Genomic DNA, 8536 nt, shown 5'->3' with positions numbered 1-8536 from the left:
AGTTTAATACCTCGTCGTATCAAGGCAGATAATATTACCAACAAAAAGAATGGCTTGCGATTAACATACACAGGCTAGTTCCACTTATAATGTAGATCCACAGCACTCGGCTGACGTCCGGACTGTTATACAAGATTTGCGAGTCTAAATGGCATATACGCTAAGAGCATGCTACGTTCGACCATTTTTTTTTTTTTCACTCAGGCAATCCAGCCTGGGGGGGGAAAGAATGGCCAAATGAGCACAGCCCAGCGGGAATCTTCTCACTTCCTTCCTGAGGGTATGGGATGGTGTAAAGAAAAAACCAAGGCAGAAAGCAATCTATAATGGAAAGGACATTAGGTTCGGGAGCTGGGTGGGTCAAACATCTAATAAGTGTCCAACGTAGTCTAAATAACTTGCCAAGAAATTCTCTGAAGGGATTCAGTCCGTACGAATTATTATTCGGAACTAGGATGTTGATCTCTGACCTTGATAGTCAGACTTCAGTGGTAACAGAAAAAAGCTTTGATGTCAAAGACCGTTTGGCTATTTTGCAGGACTTAAACAAAACAAGAAAAGACCTGAGCAACATACAGTTGAAACAACAGCCAACAACCACTGAAGAATCACCACCTGTCCCAGCAAGACCTGTCTGGATTCCAAAAGTCGGGGATCTAGTCAGGGAGAAGATCGCGGTAAAGAAGGAATTTGGGCCTTCTTACAGAAAAGCAGTTCCTGTCTTGTCTGTCAACGGGACAAGATCAGTTGTACTACCGCCACTTGCTGGAAAAAAGGAGAACCGAGTTGTATCCATCGACCTGGTAAAACCACAACATGTGGCCAATAACAAACAGTAGGCCAAGTGGACTCCCAATAAGTAGCAGAACACCAAGGTTTGCTACCAGTACAGAGGTCCTAACAAAGAGGCTCATCACTTTCGAAACGCCTACAGAAGAACAACAAGGACTATGCAACAATGCAATAGAACTTAGACCTCTGAAAACCCAAATAAAGACATTTAGCAGAGACACACTAATCTATACTGAAGTACCAAGTGAAAATGCGAAAAACAAAAATCCTGAACCAATTGGAACAATTGACAGAACTGCATCCGGTTACTTCATCAACTTCGATGATTCCTCTGAAGGCTTCAGCGAACAAAAGACACAGCCATCATCAAAATCCTTTAAAGACAAAGCGAAGGAACTTTTGAAACAACTAAAAGAAACATATCTGATTTCTCCTTGGATTGAATTTTGGGTGGGTTTTGGTGCATTTATCCTCATACTTTGGCTCATCATGGTATTTACTTTGGGACGCTTCATTGAGGGAAAATATGCTAAAATGGACACAGCAAGTCAGAACATCAACTTGGTCCTCAAACCACACACATCTTCACACGTCGAGAAACGAGAACTTTCTTCAGAACTTTCTTCAGCCAACTTCACAGCAATTCCAATACCTGGTGGGGTAGCCTGGGACAACACTGACTATGAAATGTATGGTCCGGTCGAGATCCTGAAATATCCACACCAAATTAAGATCTCTTTGAGTGACTTTGCAAAACCAAACTCATTTGCTGATGATTGGGACTTTGAAAGTATAAACAATATGATGTCTGACTTAGTAATGTCTGCTAAATTTACAAAACATGATTATTTGCAAGGTTCTACAAATTATGATAGTATGTATTGCTATAACCACTATGGTAACCATTTCTTGCATAAATCTGCACAACCTAGAAATGTTTTAAATTTTAATCAATGGGAACATTGTGCTACACCTCCAAAAGGGAGCTCTAGAACCGTTTATGACAAATATTCATACTTTCAAGGTTTTAACACTAGTAATGCTGAAACATTTTATTATAAATTGTCAAACAAGACAGGGACCAAAACCATGATAACCAACACAAAATTGATTTATTCTGATTCATTCTTTGAAAAAATGAATCCTTTTGGATTCGATTATTGGGACAAAAATGTTGATTTGAAAAGTGTTTGGGGCACAAAAGAATGGCAAGTACAGGGTTTAGAAGCTTTGTTTAGAGCCTGCATGATCCCAGAACAAATGATATTTTTAAATGACACTGTTCAACAAACCACCTGTCTTGGCTTAGCCAAAATCAAAGATTTAAATAACCCGTCTATTCCAAAGCCAACAATGTTTAGCAATAACTCTGATACAGATGAAGGAATAGACATAAACCATATACTTAACCAAAACAGAACACATCCTGATTGGAAACAATGGTTGATCTGGCCCACAGATACAAATAACTGTCAAGATAGATTCCTGAATAAAACACAGGGTTTCAAAATGACCAGGCCAGACCCTAGATATCCCCAAAGACATCACCCAGGGATAATAACAACCTACAGTGTGGGCAAATTATGCCTTCAATGGCTACAAACTTCCACACTGCCTGAAATTAAGCAACACCTAACTTTACTTACTGATGGTGCTGACTTGCGTGATTTCATAATGGGACCACGCAAACAGCGTCAAAAGCGTTTCATAGCAGCCTCTGTATATGCAGCATACAATGAGGCCTGGAAGGTTACTCAAATTGAGACAGCAGAAAGAATACGGGAAATTGACCGTATTAATTTGGAAAAATCACTTTCTGTAGTGGACAATGGGTTAATGACTCTGTCCTCCAGAATTTTTTCATTGGACAGCATTGTGTCTTCAGCAATCGATATATTATCGCAAGACTTACTGTTATTACAACATGGTCAGTCACAATTGCGTTCTATCGTACAGCTTGGCTGGACGTTACAAAATCTGCGTTCAGGCTATGTGCCTTGGCGTTTAATCAACACTACGTCACTATTCCAAATCTTTAACCTTACTGATAGACAAATCGGTATGGCGCAGAAGGGTGCTGATTATACAATCTTGAGCATTGAAAAACTAGAAAGATTACCGTTGACAATGTCAGAACGACCTGTCAGTGAATGGATAATCCACGGAATCATAAATATTCCAATCTCAACCTTCAGGTTTCAATACTGCCAAAAATATATACAGGCTGGCATGTACGAGAAATTGGGAAAGGGGTACCTTAAAACAACTTGGAACCTGCCCTATTCACATGCATGTGTCAGTAACAAAGGACAGAAAGTGTTTCTTAGTGGCAACAATTGTGCTATGTCACTAAGCGGCACGCTTCTGTGTAACGGTATTAGTTTGCACGGAGCCTGTGAAGGGAATTCATATAACCTTTCATGTCACCAGCAAGGCGCACCTGCAACTGAAATAGAACCATTCTTTCAAAGACTCTATAATGGGAGTTACATTCTTATTGTAGACCGCAGATGTTGTAGTCTTATGCCCGGGACTCCTTATCTCGTCACTACGACGGCGAAGGTCAAGTGCTGTGGACGATCTTTGTTCCCCAGCTCCTTTCCAGACAGGGAGGCGAGGGCATGGCCCAGTTTGAAAATTACTTCTATCCGAATAGACACTTTAAGCAGAATGAAAACAGTGCTTCTACAGACGCCTACAAGGCTCACGTCATCAAAAGAAACGTATGATCTACAAGTCGCAAGGACGACTGCAGAGATACATACATTATTATCAACCAATTCCCCCGTACATTTCGCGGAAATCCTGAGCGAAATCTTAAATATTTCTGATACCACAGGGGTCTCAAAGGTATTTAAGACAGTATTTTCGATGGCATTAACACCATTCAAAGCCATACTGGGTATTTTTCCAGATTTCGTCCATTCGATTTTTGGCGGACTTCCCCTGATCCTGGGACTAATTGCAGGAATCCTATTCCTAGTCCTTATTTTTCGTTATGGCAACCCATGTCACAGATCAAACTCTCGCGACAATGGAAGATACGATCCTAGCCATTGGATACCGGGACCGGATATCAAAAATCCTGGGACTTTCCCGGCTTAGAGACCTAAACATGACTTGGTTTCTATCATTTCGACCAATGTGGCAAAGGTGTGTTTTACCTGTACTAAGGTGTCTGCTATGCGGAGAAGAATGCGTGTTAGACACCTGTCTGACGCTACAATCGGATGCGCCGGTGGATGCAGATACACTGTTGGTTCCTACCAAGGTTCACGCACTGTGCTGCCCTCAAAGGCTGCCAATTCTGATGACGGCATTCCTGGAATCTTCACCACTGCGATTGAAGAGTAGTGAAGTTCAAGATGAAAGCAGCATCGAACAGGTACGACCTTCTGTCAGCAATGCAAATCAGAATGTCAATGCAGACAATCATGCGCATGAATGCATGGTTACCCCTATTTCCGACTTAGTGGAACTTTCCCATGAAGCTGTTGACAGTTTTTTCGAAAGCCTGAATGATATGATGTTCTCTCCGGAACAGAAATAGAGACTTTTGAGTAAACTCGCACACGGCGTTCCCTGAATCCGGCCTTCAACTTTAAAAATAAAGTCACATGAACAATTACAATCCAGTTCACGGACAGCAACTTTTTTCAGCAAGCCCTTAAAATATTTTTCTATATATTTTTCCCCGGGACACTGACCTTCTGCTTAAAGTAAGAAACTATTCCTAGAGAACTAAGATTTCTATTTTTTTAGATACTTTATAGACTTTATATAGACTTTAGCTGCCCGCTGGTATGTTCACAATATATTTTATGTGATGAAATGGTTTCGACTTTTTTTCTGTATAGCCATATTAAGAGCCATTTCATGTGTATTTCTCATATACCAACAAGCAATAATGCATAACAATGCGTGTTTACTTTTGCATTTAATTCATAGCTTAAGTGCATACAATATATATGACTGCAATTTTTCAGTATATTTGAAAATTTCAAAATGCATTTATGTATTTTGGGGTGGTAAGGTATACACTATACTCTATAGTATGTTGTACTATGTTATACTATGCATAGATTAGTAGATATGACCATAGTTAGCGTGGAGTGGGTGTCGTGTATTTCTATACGTTCTGAATCGATCCCCCTATTCCTGACCATATTCTGGTTAACCTACCTAGCTAGTTAACTAACAGTCAGCCCATGAGGCAAGAAATCCCCCATGATGCAGATACCGTTATCTGACGCAGTCACACTACGGCACAGGAACGTGTTATCTGATTAGGTCATAACGCTTGAGATCTAATTAGACAAGCGACATTCCTCCAGCCCCTGATAAGGCATACGACGTTCTCATAACAAATCAAACCTATGACAACCTGGATAATCCGTGCGGCCATTGTTTTGATTTCACAGAAAACTTTAGTAAAGAATGTGCTAACGAGCAAGTCGTATGACATCTTTATTGACGTACCTATGTCCATCCATACGTCAATCCCGGCACCTTTAAGGTATAAATATTGCCGACCTTGCCCTATGCAAACACGCGCGTGGTGACAAGACTGAGCAGCCATACTTGCCGAAGCCGAGAGCAGAAGCAGACCCCGCAGGCAACAGCCCCGCCTTCCTGACGCGCTGAGAGACGCGCTGCTATCTCAAGCCGAGAGACCCAGCACCGGCGCTTCTGGGCAGCCCTCGCAGGCAGCCTGGAATATCGAGAGCAGAGAAAGAGATACCATTCCTCATTCATCCTAAATTCCAGGTACAGAACTGAATAACCCCTCCTAGAGAATTCTTTAGTTATTCACTTGGCAAAAACAAACTTAACTTAAACTGTAACTTTCTATTCCCGCCCACGTATTAGACTTAGGTCAGGTACACGGGGTAGGCGTATTTAGAAACACCAGTTGAGTACGTTTAGTCAAATGTATATGTGTATGTAAATATATTTTAATCATTTTAAACATCATATGGCTCAGAAACCATATCAATGTTTTTACAGTATTATTTTATACTATTGCTTTTAATGTATGCACTTTACTTAACTATAAGTATTGCAATAATATCGATCCATTTCTCTTGTACGAGAAAAGAGACTGATCAATAAATAACATCTTTTATTGAACACGCCCGTCTCTTCCTTTTCTCTACATTCTGATGAGACTAAGAATGCACGTACTGACTGAGTAAAATAATTGCCTTGTGCTCACACGACTCTTGAGATTGACTCTTGATTAGGGGAGAGCAAAGTTGTCATGTTCTATGGTTGTCAGAAACTAAATCCCTTCTTGTCTAATCAGGGGAGTTAATCCTTCCTTGAACATTCGAGAAAGTTTCTAGCGAACTCTGAGCTTAGCTGGCAAACCCAAAAATTAAGTCTAGTATCGACAGTAGTAGACCTAGTTAACGTCTGGTCTAGGCCTTTACTGCTGTAGGTACTATTCCAATGCGCAGAGCCTATTGGGAAAATAGGAGCTACACTACACCAGAGGGTGGCAGGGTTGAACCAGAGGGTGGCAGGGTTGAACCAGAGGGTGGCAGGGTTGAACCAGAGGGTGGCAGGGGTGAACCAGAGGGTGGCAGGGGTGAACCAGAGGGTGGCAGGGGTGAACCAGAGGGTGGCAGGGGTGAACCAGAGGGTGGCAGGGGTGAACCAGAGGGTGGCATGGGTGAACCAGAGGGTGGCAGTGAACCAGAGGGGCAGTTGTGAACGAGAGGGTGACAGTGGTTAACCAGAGGGTGACAGTGGTTAACCAGAGGGTGACAGTGGTTAACCAGAGGGTGACAGTGGTTAACCAGAGGGTGACAGTGGTTAACCAGAGGGTGACAGTGGTTAACCAGAGGGTGACAGTGGTTAACCAGAGGGTGACAGTGGTTAACCAGAGGGTGACAGTGGTTAACCAGAGGGTGACAGTGGTTAACCAGAGGGTGACAGTGGTTAACCAGAGGGTGACAGTGGTTAACCAGAGGGTGACAGTGGTTAACCAGAGGGTGACAGTGGTTAACCAGAGGGTGACAGTGGTTAACCAGAGGGTGACCGTGGTTAACCAGAGGGTGACCGTGGTTAACCAGAGGGTGACCGTGGTTAACCAGAGGGTGACCGTGGTTAACCAGAGGGTGACCGTGGTTAACCAGAGGGTGACAGTGGTTAACCAGAGGGTGACAGTGGTTAACCAGAGGGTGACAGTGGTTAACCAGAGGGTGACAGTGGTTAACCAGAGGGTGACAGTGGTTAACCAGAGGGTGACAGTGGTTAACCAGAGGGTGACAGTGGTTAACCAGAGGGTGACAGTGGTTAACCAGAGGGTGACAGTGGTTAACCAGAGGGTGACAGTGGTTAACCAGAGGGTGACAGTGGTTAACCAGAGGGTGACAGTGGTTAACCAGAGGGTGACGGTGGTTAACCAGAGGGTGACAGTGGTTAACCAGAGGGTGGCAGTGGTGAACCTGAGGTGCTGTGATGAACCAGAGGGTGGCAATGGTGAACCAGAGGGTGACAGTGCTGAACCAGAGGGTGGCAGGGGTGAACCAGAGGGTGGTAGTGCTGAACTAGAGGGTGGCAGTGCTGAACCAGAGGGTGGCAGGGGTGAACCAGAGGGTGGCAGGGGTGAACCAGAGGGTGGCAGGGGTGAACCAGAGGGTGCTGTGCCCATAAACGACTGCATGGGTAACTTCGCCATGCAAGCGGCCCGCGAACACGCAAAAAGCCCCGCAAACACGCAAAAAACCCTGCGAACACGCAAAAAATCAAAAATCCGCAAATTCGCATGAATTCACGGATTGCGAATTCGATTTCGCACAAATTTGCGGAACGCGACTTCGCAAATTTCGCCCATACTTAGTATAAACGAGTGGGTCCTCGACCAATGGGTGTCCAACTTTGAGAGCACTTTGCCAGATTTTATTTTATTTATAACGTTTTATATGGCGCGAACATGACCATTGACGGTTTCGGAGCGCTTTACAAATGGTCATGAAAAGAAGAAACAAGTAAGGCAACACAGCAAACAACTCAACAACAATACAGGATGTGGCAGCTCCCGAGGTGGGGTGCATAGACCACCTCAAGGTCCAAGCTGACAAATCAACAATACATGATCATGACAAGCGAGTGATACTAATTGATGTATATACTGCACCATAGTGGAGCCTGCAGCACAGTTTGTGGTCCTAGAGCAGATATTTGTTCATAACACTAGCTGCGTTTTTGAATGGTGCAGGTGAGGAGTTTGATCCGATTTCAGGGGCAGGGAGTTCCACATTCTTAGGGCAATATCCGAGAAAGACTGGCTGCAGGTTATATATTTTTTTTTAGCATTTCTGTGGTTTCCACAATAAGGTGCTGGTGCTTCTAGAGGATCTGCAGCTACCAGACAGCTCCAGTTTTTGTGCATGGTACCTCGGGGTGTTTAAGTGTAGGGCTTTATGAGTCATACAAGCAATTTTGAACTGTATTGTTGCCTCATATGGGAGCCAGTTTAAAGATTTCTGATTGGGAGTGATGTGGCTGTTCCTTTTAGAACCTGTGATGAGCCTCGCAGCAGAGTTAAGAGAGGTCCTTAGTGGAGCCAGTTTAGAACTAGCTGGGCTGTAGAGGGTTGCACTTCCATAATCTAACCTGGAAATCATTAGGGCTTGAACAGCTGACTTTAAGCCTTCTCTGTGTGTGGGGGGGGGGTTATTTTTCTTAGGATGTTCATTTGGAAGTTTGCTAATTTGGTGGCTGTACTGATGTGCTC

This window comes from Lissotriton helveticus, chromosome 9 (genome assembly GCF_964261635.1).
Source record: "Lissotriton helveticus chromosome 9, aLisHel1.1, whole genome shotgun sequence".
NCBI classification, from domain to species: Eukaryota; Metazoa; Chordata; class Amphibia; order Caudata; family Salamandridae; genus Lissotriton; species Lissotriton helveticus.
The sequence above is the reverse complement of the archived record's forward strand: the minus strand, read 5'-3'. Positions refer to the sequence as shown.